Source organism: Ceratotherium simum, chromosome 21 (genome assembly GCF_057802395.1).
Source record: "Ceratotherium simum simum isolate JZ-2026a chromosome 21, ASM5780239v1, whole genome shotgun sequence".
Classification (NCBI taxonomy): Eukaryota; Metazoa; Chordata; class Mammalia; order Perissodactyla; family Rhinocerotidae; genus Ceratotherium; species Ceratotherium simum.
Window position 1 is genome coordinate 3,079,213 of NC_141920.1, and position 12,618 is coordinate 3,091,830.

Sequence of the window (12,618 nt, forward strand, 5' to 3'; positions counted from 1 at the left end):
CATTTAAACCAAGTAGGATACACGCTAGAGATGAAGGGACAGACCCAAAGGATGACCTGGATGTGGCTCCAGCCAGGGTGCAGCGCCCCCTAACCCCAGGCTGGAGACTCACTAGAGCCGAGCATGGACATGGAGCTCCAGAGAAGTGGTTAAGATGGGGGTTTTGGAGAAAGGCCAACTTGGATCTGAGTTCTGATTCTGCCACTTGCTGTGTGACCTTGAGCAAGTCATCTGACTTCTTTGGGCTTCAGCTTTCTCAATGGTGAAAGGGAGATGGTAGCAGTTGCTATACTGAGAAGGTGAAATGGACTCATATATGAAGGTGCTTAAGACAGTGTTCAGCACGGAATACAGCAGAGTGCTGGTTATACATGTATTGACTGCACAATTGTGAATGTTTGTCTGTTTTTTGGAGATGGAGTGCATTCATTTCCTGGGGCTGCAGTAACAAATTCTCACCAACTGGGTGTCCCAAAACAACAGAACTTTATTCTCTCACAGTTCTCGAGGCTGGAAGTCTCAAATCGAGGTGTCAGCAGGGCCACACTCCTTCCGAAGACTCTAGGAGAGGATCCTTCCTTGCCTCTCCCAGCTGCTGGTGGTTGCAGTGCTCATTGGCTTGTGGGGGCATCACTGCAATCTCTGCCTCTGTCTTCACACTGCCTTCTCCTCTGTGAGTCTCTCTTATAAGGATACATGTGATTGCATTTAGGGCCCCCCATATCATCCAGGCTAATATTCTCCTCTCAATATCTTTAACTTAATTACATCCTGTGCCATATAAGCCAGTGTTCACAGGTTCCGGGGATTAGGATGTGGACATATCTTTTTTGAGGGCTGTCATTCAACCCACTGTAGATGGCAGTGAAAAACTGGAAGAAAGAGACTGTGAGGCCATAGGTATATGCTTTGTAAAAGACTTAAAATAGCTTACAGCAAAGAGCTGCAGGTCTGTGACCTTATGAATGCCGGCGTAGAGTTCACTCTGTACCCACGTGGGTTCTGCAGACATGAGTTGGGAAGGGCCCTGCAGTCCTGGGCTCAGAGGCCACATTTAGACCAAGCCCATGAAGGCAGGACACACGAATAGCTCCCTGCAAGCCTCACGTTGCTTCACTTTACCCAGCTTCTCATTTTCCCCACAGGTGCCTCTGTGCCCCAGCACTGGAATGGGCGTAAATTGCACAGTTGTCTTCTGGGGCTTGAGTTGGAGAAGGAGGAAAATGATAGATCTTCTGAAGTTTGGTAATTTTTGCTTATGGAAGCCCATCTCCTACCTAAGGCATGCTGGGGTCCCCCGAGAACTATCAGTTACTTCCTGAGCCAGGAGACATGTTTACAGCTGGTGGAGATGGTCCCACATCATCAGAGGGTCTTCCCTGTGGAGTCCCTGGGTGCTCATTAGTTCTGTGCTCATATCAGAAACTCCCCCACCCTGGGCGGAAATGAACAGCTCAGCAAAAACCAAACTCATGGAATTCAAGTTTAATGAAATTTGGAGCAACGTTTTTACTCTTTGGTCCTAATTATAATGATGTTGCTGCAAACGACGACACTGAAGGGCGTGTGTGGGGAGTTTGAGAGCAGGGAGTACAGGGGATGGCACCGGCTGACGCAGGGGGAATGCGGAGGCTCATTTTCTAAGTTTCAAAAATTTCTGGGAACTGAAAGTTTTCTAATAAGGCAGCCATTTAAAATGGAAACTACTCTTTTAGCAAACAACCAGATCTCAAGGAATGAAGTTCATAAAAGCGTATGTGTGAAGGAAAATAAAAAGCTACAAAACAGAACAAAGAGGCATCAAAGAATAACAATTCTAGTCGGGGTGGTCCATGTCCCATAGTAAATCTCAGCGTCTTAACCCACGAAAGCCGTTTCTCGCAATGCTGGTGCTTGGAAGGTGGTGTTCCACAGGGGACTCAGGACTCCAGGATCCTTCTGTGTTCGGGCTGCACTTGTAGCGTGGGGGCTGGAACACCACGGCCTGTGGGCCACATTCAGCCCACAGCATGTGCTTGTAGGTCAGGTGTAACTGAAACAGTCACACGCATTCATCCGTGTGTTGTCTCCAGCTGCTCTCACATGACAACAGCAGAGTTGAGTGGCTGCAACAGAGACTGAATGTCCTGCAAAGGCTGAAATGTTTGCTATTTGGCCCTTTACAGAAAAACAAAAATAAAAGACCCTGCTCGAGGGCCTCAGTGTCTTCACTGGGAAGAGGGAAGAGAGAACAAGAATCGCAGCGGGATGGTGATGGGTCAAGCGGGGAAGGTGAAGACCAGTTGATCCTGTCCTCCAGTAGAGGACTCGGGGGGAGAGAGGGAATGAGGGGAGATGGAGAGTGAGAGGAGGGCAGAGGGAACAGAGGACGACGAAGACATTGATTTAGGTGATCGAACCTCTTGCTGAAGGCCTCCCGAAGCAGAGCCCTCGAGCTCGGAGAGTAAACAACCTTTGTTCCTGACGACAAATGCATCTGCAGTCCGGATGAAAGGCAACCGGATTTCCGCTGCGGGGCTGCCCTAGTTCACCCGAAGGACCCAGGGACTGGATCTAGCATTTCTCAGTGTCAACCTCACACAGGACACGGACCCTTGGGACCAGGAGCTAAGTTCAAGGTAGTTGACTACAGATACTGAGAAGTAAGTTCTAGATCCATCTTCTCCACCATCCAGTTGGCCCTGGGTGTTCACTGGCCTCCCATCCTGACTGCCTGGTCATCTCCTCACACTCAGGCACCGGATGCTTCCAAGTGTATGGTTAGGAGTTTAGCATGTGGGCTTAGGGGTCAGGCAAACCAGTTCACACCCAGACTCCAACCCTCACTAGCTGTGTGACCTGGGCCCAATTACTTACCTTTTCTGGCTTTTGCTCCTCTTCAGCAGAATGGTGATAGCGAGGATTAAATCAGAAAATGGTGTTAAGGGCGTGCTGTCTGGCACAAAGCAACTGCTCCATAAGTGTTATGAATTTCTATTATTCTCAGCAAACCACACCACTAGAGTAAGATTAGGGCCATGACCCTAGGCTGGGAGCATCAGAGGGCTTGTGAAGGGAATGGGACTGAGCTGCTGTGCTCAGGACTCGTTGGCCATTTTGGCCTTCCTGTTTCTTGAACGTGCCAAGCTGGTTTTACCTCAGGGCCTTTGCACTTGCTGTTCCCTCTGCTTGAATCCACTTTCCTCTGTGCTTTTGTAAGTCTGGCTTCTTATCATCTTTGAGATTCCAGTTCAAATATTTCTTCTAAGAGAAGTCCTGCTTGACCACCCAATCAAAAATGTCTTCACTAATTTCCTCTTTCTCCAGCTGTCAGTGTGTGTCACATAGCCTTCTTTCTTGTCTTCAGAGCACTTATTATGAGTGAAGATTATCTTGTTCATTAATGTGTTTGATTCTGCTTTGTCTCTCACCTTCTATAAAAGATAAACCCTATGAAAACAGAGCCCTGGAAGGTTCTTTGTTCAGAGGTGGATCCTCAGAGCTGAGGTTGTGCGGTCACTTCTCTATTCTTGATCAGAGAAGAGAGTAATTGTGGACCGCACGGTGCTAGCCAGCACCCCTGCATTTCCTTCTCAAAATTGATTCAGTGCATGTTTCCACGAGTTCCCTCCTCCGCTGCCCTGAGCCGTTTGGAGCAGAAATGTTCCCATTCCCTGTCAGAGCTGCACGAAGAGTGAATTATCGGACAATTTCAGAGAGGACATTTAGGAAGAAGACATCAAATTTAAGAGGTAACGATGAGTGTTCAGAGGTCAGAAGAATTGGGGAAATGACTTCATGATTTTTCTTTTATAAAGGCAATACAAATAATGAAATAACAAATGTGTGAAGCCCAAGCCCTTTTCCTCCTCTGTGTATTTTATGCAGCATAAAAACATGTCTTTAGAGCTTCCTTTGGGTGATTTAAAAACCAGATGGAAGCCAGCAAACAGACTGCCGCTGTCCCAGGAATGCTGTCATTTATTTCCTGGGTAAGTGAATGGCGGCCCTGTGCTTCTTGCCGAATGCTGAGGAGAGCGTTTGGCCTCCAGCTAAAGCACAAATAATTTCTATGCATGATGAATCCTTCCAATAACGAGGCCCCGCAAAGGCAAGATCGAATCATAGTCGTTAGCTCCTGGTACTCCTTTCAAATGGATGCCTCAGAGTCTACGCGGCCAGCCCCCAGACATAAGTCGCGGGAGCTACTTGCAATTTAGTCTGCCATTTATTATTCTTTTGTGTTCTTTTGGAAACATAATAGGTTAAGTCAAAACTTCAAATATGATTGTTGAGAAAGGCAGAAAAATGTCAATTGAGCAGAATTCATCACCCAGGAATGTGCAATGGATTGGGACACCCCGCCCCCTCGCACAAGCACAGGGACTTGTGTAGCTGGAGGCAACAAATTCATATCAAATACCTATCCGCCCCCCTTGATCCATAGGTATGCAGACCTGGATGGATTGTAATCCTCAATTTGCAGCACAATACTGCCATCATGCAAGGACAAGTTTTTGTTCATTTTTATTTCTTTGTCTTCTTCCCTCAATCCCACCTTCTTCCCAGGAGGTGCCTTGCTTGCGTGTACAAATACCATCGAGTGTATTTTGCCATGAATTCCATTCAACTTCTCCTGTTTTCATCCTGGTGTCTTTGAGATCCATTGCATTGATTCACACATCACAGTCATTCTTTTTAATGATATAGAGTATATGACTGTATATTCCATACTTAATTTATCCACTCCTCTCTTAATGGTCACTTAGATTATTTCTAATGGTTATCAAACTAATGCTATAATTGACATCGTTGTATTTATTTTTTGTTTGTATTTCTGTGGAAGTTTTTCTTTCTCTGTGAAAGCAAACATGGGAGAGAAATTCTAGGTCATAAGGAACGGACAATCTCCTTGTTACTAGAAACTCCTCGGTTGTTCTCCATAAGAGCAGCAACAATTTTTACTCTCACCCGCAGTTGATAAGAGTTCCTCCACAGCCCTCATTGTCCCGTGACTTTTTCGTGTCTGCTGATAGGGTATAAATTGTGGGTGTCTTGCGCTGTTTCAACGTTCCTTTCTTTAGTGGTGTGTCTGCACAGCTCTTCAATCCTTATTAACTGGGATTTATTCTGCATTGAAGTATCTATGCCTAATGTTTACCCGTTTCCTTATTGGTCTTCTTTCCTTTTACTTACAGATTTGCTACTTTCCTCTGTATTCTACCTATTGATACTTTGTCAATTGTTTACATTGTAAATTTCAACATCAAGTATTTATTCATTGAAAGATAAGATAAAAATAACTTACAGGCAGGCCTGAAGTTGAGGTACCTTTTATTACATCATCTGAGTGTGCCACACAGAACACACACTCCATCTTTCCTTCAATGAGCAAACCCAATGGATATAAGAATAAATGGAGCAGCAGAGCGGATTCACGCTGAAAACAGGGATTAGAAGCCAAATGGGCCCTTTTAAAAGAAATCAATTCTAGCTTGGCCACTGCCAAGTCGTGTGACCCAGGGCAGGGTCCTCACCTATGCCGACCTCATTTTCACAACTGTCTCGCAGAGGGGTGTGGGCTGGGGACACCCTGGAGTAAAGGGTTGATACGCCAGACACGAGGAGCTTCTACACAGCACGTGGGGCTTTTGCCTGCCTCTTCCTCTAGCACAAGAGGGAAGAAAATCGATATTTAAAATAAAAACCCAGGAGCCTGAAAGAATTTAGATAGAGAGAGCATATGAGCCCCTCCCTAATTACTCATCTATTTTTTCATCTTTCCCTGATAGAAATGGAAGTGATCTTAGCCATTAAACAAAAATCAACATTTAATGGCATTTTTTTTTTTTAAAGATTTTATTTATTTATTTTTTCCCCCAAAGCCCCAGTAGATAGTTGTGTGTCACAGCTGCACATCCTTCTAGTTGCTGTATGTGGGACGCGGCCTCAGCATGGCCGGAGAAGCAGCGCGTCGGTGCGCGCCCGGGATCCGAACCCGGGTCGCCAGCAGTGGAGCGCGCGCACTTAACCACCAAGCCACGGGGCCGGCCCCTTAATGGCATTTTAATAGGATAAAGATAGTGTGTGACTTATAATTCCACTTTGCCCATATACCAAATATACACAATGGGTAAAACCCACATCTATCTCTACAGACGCGTATGTATCTGTAGATTAGCTCTTCTTCCGTGCGTGCTAAGTGAATACATGCAAAAAGGATAATAGCACTTATTTTTAAGTGTTGACATTATAATTCAATTTTATTTTTGCTTAACATTTTCCTACTTTCTCTAGAGTTAATATGCAATTATGGGCATAATAATGAAAAGATGGAATGTACTAAAATAATATTTATGGAGCATATAACAACTTAGAAAGTGCTTGCAATATGTTAATGAAAGAAACCTGCTGCAAAGTTGCATATCCATTCTGATTACAACTGTTGTTAAACCAAATCAAACAAAAAACAGATGGGAAGGGAAGACACCCAAACGCCTGTAAGCCTTAGAGCCGCGTGCCTCTGGAAAGAGTTTCTCTCTGCAGCGTTTTTCTTTCTCTTCTGTTCTTCCTTCTCTTCTCCTCCATTCTTGTCTTCCTTTTTCATTCTTCTGACATGAGTTTATTAACCATATGTTACTTGACTTTTTTAAAACACTGTAAAGCCTGGAAAACTTTCAATAGTACGTAAAATTTTTTATGGGAATTCTTTAACCAGAAAATTCCACATCCTATCCCTCAAACTCCAGGTTAATCAGGAATATAAAAGAAATTTTGTTGACCTTTTGCAAAGCTGGAGGCCACGTGAAAGCTCCCCATGTAGAGTCCCATTTGGGAAGCTGCTCATGCGTGTGCCAGGGCATGCTGCAGTCACACACCACACACGCACATGCACACACACCAGTGCTTCAGGCCTCGTAGGCACCAAGTCGTCCAGGAGAATTGTCCAGGTAGATTCATTCCGCAGGCTTTGGTCAGCACTGCGATGAGGCAGGATGGCTGCCATTGCCACGGACACTGTTCCTTGCTTTTGGCTTCACCTGCCGTCCTGTGGTTGGGCCAGGCTGCTCAACCCTCGGGCCAGAGTGTGCGTTCTCTCACCTCCAGAGGGGCGAGGAGACTGGAGCTCCAGAGGTGCAGGGAACAGACAGCCACAAGCCCGGCCTTTCCAGGCACCTGCTGCCTCTGGTGTCACAGAGCTGGTGTGGTCACTGCGTGACCCTAAAGGAGAGCACGCGCTGGCCTGGGTGGAAGGCCCTGCGGGGAAAATGCCTCAGCCTGGGCTTTATCACAAAAGCCACTTTTGAAGGAGCGGTGGAAAGGAACATTTTCCTTTTTTTGAAGTTTATAATGCAGTGTTGTTGACTATAATCACTATGCTGTGCATTAGATCTCTAGAATTTATTCATCTTCTTGTTCCAAGATTGTACCTTTAAATAACATCTCCCCAACTCCCCCACCCCCAGCTCATGGCAACCCTCACTCTACTCTCTGTTTCTAGGAGCTCGGCTTTTACAGATTCCGCTCATAAGTGATACCATTCAGTAGTTGTCTTTCTCTGACTTATCTCACTTAGCATGATGCCCTCAGGGTCCATCCATGTTGTCACAAATGGCAGGATTTCCCTCTTTCTCATGGCTGAATAATATTTTATCGTATATATACACCACATCTTCTTTATCCATTCATGCATTGATGGACACTTAGGTGGTTTCCGTATCTTGGCTATTGTAAATAACGCTGCAATGAACATGGGAGTGTAGATATCTTTTCAATATCCTGTTTTCATTTCCTTTGGATATGTACCCAGAAGTGGGATTGCTGGGTCATATGATAGTTTATTGTTAATATTTTGAGGAAACTCCATGCTGTTTTCCATAGTGGCTGAATCAATTTACATTCTTGCCAAGAGTGCACATGAGTTCCCATTTCTCCACATCCTCGCCAACGCTTGTTATCTCTTGTCTTGTGGATGATAGCCATTCTAACAAGTATGAGGTGATATCTCATTGTGGTTTTGATTTGCATTTCCCTGATGATGAGTGATGTTGAGCATCGTTTCATGTATTGTTGGTCATTTGGATGTTTTCTTTGGAAAAATGTCTATTAAGTTTCTCTGCCCATTTTTAAATTGAATTGTTCGTTTTTTTGCAGTTGAGTTGTATGAGTTCCTTATATATTTTGGATATTAACTCCTTACCAGATACATGGTTTGCAAATGTTTTCTCTCACTCTTTAGGTTGCCTTTTCATTTTGTTGATGGTTTCCTTTGCTGCCCAGAAGCATTTTAGTTTGATGTACTCCTAATTGCTGATTTTTGCTTTTGTTACTTGTGCCTTTGGTGTCTTATCCAAAAATCATTGCCAAGACCAACGTAAAGGAGCTTCTTCCCTATGTTTTCTTCCATCAGGATGTTTTAAGTTTAATTCTTTTTTTCCTATCACTGGTTAGTTTATATCCATCTTATGAAAGAGAGAGCAGCACAACATTTGAACCGGTCATTGGAGCTAGACAGCCTAGGTTTGAATGACCCTCTGCCACTCACCAGCTGCATAAAATTGTCAAGCTATTAATACTCTGTGCCTCAGTTTCCTCATCTCCAATATGGGAACAAAAATAGGTCACTGTGAGGACTGAATGAGTTATTACTTTTAAAGTGCTTAGAGCAGTACCCAGTACACAGTAAGTGCTTAATAGATGTTAGCTACAATCATTATCATCGCCATCATCGTCACCATCACCATCACCATCAGCAGCAGCAGCAGCAGCACCATTGTCATTATCACCATCACTATCACCATCATGACCACCATCGTCATCATCATCATCATTACCATCACCATCACCACCACCATCGTCATCATCATCATGACCACCAGCAGCAGCAGCAGCAGCACCATTGTCACTATCACCATCACTATCATCATCATCACCACCATCGTCATCATCATCATCATTACCATCACCATCATCACCACCATCGTCATCATCATTATCATTACCATCATCATCACCATCATACTGATGAAGGCATTGTTAAGAGTTTGGGCTTTGAACCCTGACAGATTCTGGTTTAAATCTCAGGTTCACTACATACTAGATGTGGGATCTTAGGGAAGTCACGTGACCTCTCTGATCCTCAGTTCTCCATTAAAATAGCATATAACACCTTCCTGATGCGGTGTTTTATAATGATTAAATTAAATAATGACCATTATGTGCTGCTCATAGTACCAGGTACATGGTAAATGCTTAATAAATAATAAATATATTAAATAATATGTAATATAATAATATTATACTAATAATTTTACCATTATTTTAATATATTGATACATAATATATTAATATATGTGTACATATTAATATATATCACTTAATATATATATGACTTGAGCTTATATATAATTAATATAATAATATAGCATTATATATTATATAATATAATATTATGTATAAGCTCAAAAGTGATATATATAGTGTATATACACACATGTACACATGCATAGGTACATATGTGTGTATATGTGTGTGTATATATATACACGTCTATACACATGTACATGTGTGTGTTCTAATCTGCTTTTCTGGTCATATAAGACTGCTAAGCCTTGTACTTACAAGCCTCTTCTACTATTATTGCTATGGAGACATTCTGAAAATCCATGGTTCCCTTTTGCTTTCTCGTGGGCTTCCCCTCCTGCGTGACTAGTTTCCAGGCAGGGCCAGCCCGTGTGAGCTATTTGTCAGTGGACGCTGGCTTTGTGGCTCTGGAGGGCCAGCCTCCAGCAGAGGCGATATGACCATGTTAACAAGTGCAGGTTCAGGGCGGCTGAGGCTGGCTGGCACAGTCTCCCGCTTTTAGCAAGAGCAAGCCCCTCCAGGCCCTGGCTGGCATTTGTTCTTTGTACCTGGCACCACAGCAGGTGCTCTGCCATTTTGTCATCAGGTGTTTACACTCATCTCCTCATTTCTTTCTGCTAAGAATTCTGGGACATTCTTGAAAGCACAATGTACCACCCCTCTTTTTGAATGCTGGTTATTCTTTTCTTTGGCTGTGTCATCTATGCAAAGTCACTTAACCAGTCTGGGCTACAGTTTCCTCTGGAAAGCTTAGGCATAGGGTTGAACTGGCTGGGTATCAGCCTGGATAGCCACACATTAATGCACACATATTTACTGAGCATCTATGGTGTGCTGGGTACTGTGCTAGTTGTCGAGGATGGGCAGGTAAGGTAGAGGGTTCGTGTCCTAAGGAAGCTCATTCTAATAGGAGACATCACATAAGTAGCAACATAGACCTGGCAAATAGAGAGGCAGCCCAGTGACCCAGTGTATCACCAGAGCACAGAGGAAGAGTAATCCATGAATGGTCAATAGGAATGTGTGTAATACAGATGAAAAATAATAAGGGTGGAGATAAAAAAACAGCCTTATGTGTGTGGGGAAGTATAAGATCAGTGTTGCTGGACCTTAAATTGTGATTCAGTAATTCATTCATTCCCCAAGTATCTATCTGAACACCTGTTATGTGCGGGGAGTCTGGGAGGAGTGAGAGGAGATGCAGTGAAGCAGACCAGAGCTTGGGCCTGGAGGTCCTTCTATGCTTCCTGGGGTCACCGCTCCATCCTGTAGTTCACGATGTAGTTTCTCATAATGCATGGTCATGAGAATTACCTGGAGCAGGGTAAAAACAAAAAAGTGAAATTTACAGACACCTTGGCTGGAGATTTCCATTCAGTGGGTCTATGTTGAGACCAAAGAAGCAGAACTGTAATGAGCACCCGGGGGATTTTCCTTGCCTGGAAAGTTTGGAAGTATTTTCACCTGCAGGAACAGGGGCTGACACATTTTTAGCTAATGTGAGACATGGTCTTGGGGGCAGGACAGGGAGCAAGGAGGCAACACAAGAAGCTGATGCATATTCCTAAAGCAGAATATGGTGGGAGGGAGGCAGAAAGGAGGCTGATCTTCGAAAGCGGCAGCAGCTAAATTCAGTGGGAACGGGTGAGCGATTGGGAGGAGGCTGGAAGCAGGTTTCAGCTTCTACGACTCGGAGAAGCATCAAAGGGCCAACTGCTGAGAGAGAGAATTCAGGAGAAACAGATTAGACAGGATCCTGTGAGGACATTCCTGGACATTGTGATTTTCAGTTGAGTTTTGGGATCCACACAAATCAGGATGACCCTCACCCTGTTCTATAGACCACCCTCTAATTATTTTAAATACAATAAAATTAAAATGTCAGGGCTTGTGTGGTGATGGATTGTAATTGGTATTTGAGTGGTGAACATGATGTAATCTATGCAGAAATAGAAGTGTAATGATGTACACCTGAAATTTATACAATGTTATAAACCAAGGTTACTGCAATAAACAAAAAATTAAAAAAAAAAAATGTCAGGGCATCAAGAGTTAAGGATCCCAAAACCCTTCGTACTCTCTTTGAATCCCTTCTAAATGGACATCTGATAACATTTAGATCCCGCCCACATTGCCTCGGCCCTCTGTCTGAAGGTGGAAACTTCAATTTTCCCAGTGGCCCTGAGCCAGCGCAGAAGTGGCTCACCTATGTTAGGGGTTATCAACAGAGGGAGTGAGGCCCTTGTTCTCCAGCTGAGTGGATTTTCAGCCCTTCATCTCTTCCATAATTTCTCCCAAAGCAAGGAAGGGCAGTACCGGAGATACAGTTTACTCAACTTCCCCAGTGCTTTCTTCTGATAGAAGAGTGGTTCTCAGTGGTTCTCTGACTATCTCTCGGTCAGCTGAGAAACTGTTAAGCACACAGATGCCCAGACCCTGTCTGCCAAGATGTTAGCTTAATTGTTCTGGAATGAGTCCTTGGCATGGGTACGGAAAGAGTTTCCAGGTGATTTTACCATGCAGCCAGGCTTGAGAACCATCACATTAGACCTTATCTTGCCAATGTCTTCCTTTAGGCCAATCCTATTAGCCCTAGATAAAGAGACAGTCCTCTCTTTAAACAAATATGACCTGTAGGCTGACCTGGAAAGATTCCCTAACAAAAGCAAGGGGCTTATATTCATTATGCTGTTTCCTCTGTGAAAATATAGCTTTACTTACAAAGGGTGCAGTGACCTTCAGCATACTTTGCTTGGAAACAAAAGGCATACATGCATTTTTCATATTTCTTACCATTAGTAGGAAAAAAAAAATATCACTTCATGGCTGGCACCCTGAGGATTCTGGGGGATTTTTTTGAGACTTTCCCATAATCCATTTTCTTGGGGACATCCAAGTGGAGAAATCCAGCAGGCTGGTGGAAACATGGCTTGTGAGTCAACATTATCATTAGTACTTAATTCTTAGTTTCTGTCAATAGAAATGAGATCGGCTTATCCTTTGCCCATCGTGGGTTTATATTTTTGTTCAATATAGAGAGGGACTTCCTAATGCTCAAGCTGTTTAATTGTAGTGGGAACTGCCTTGTAAGGGGCTGAGGGCGTCGTCAGGTTGTGAAAGGAGAGAGTGCTCTGCCTGGCACGTGCACGTGCTTCCATTCAGGATGTCCTTCCATACTGGGCATCCACCTGCGCTGAGTAAGACGGCGTCCCAGTCCTCACGGGCCCTGGCTGGTGGACCCGAGCTCTGCAGTCAGCCAGCGTGAATTAGGGAGAC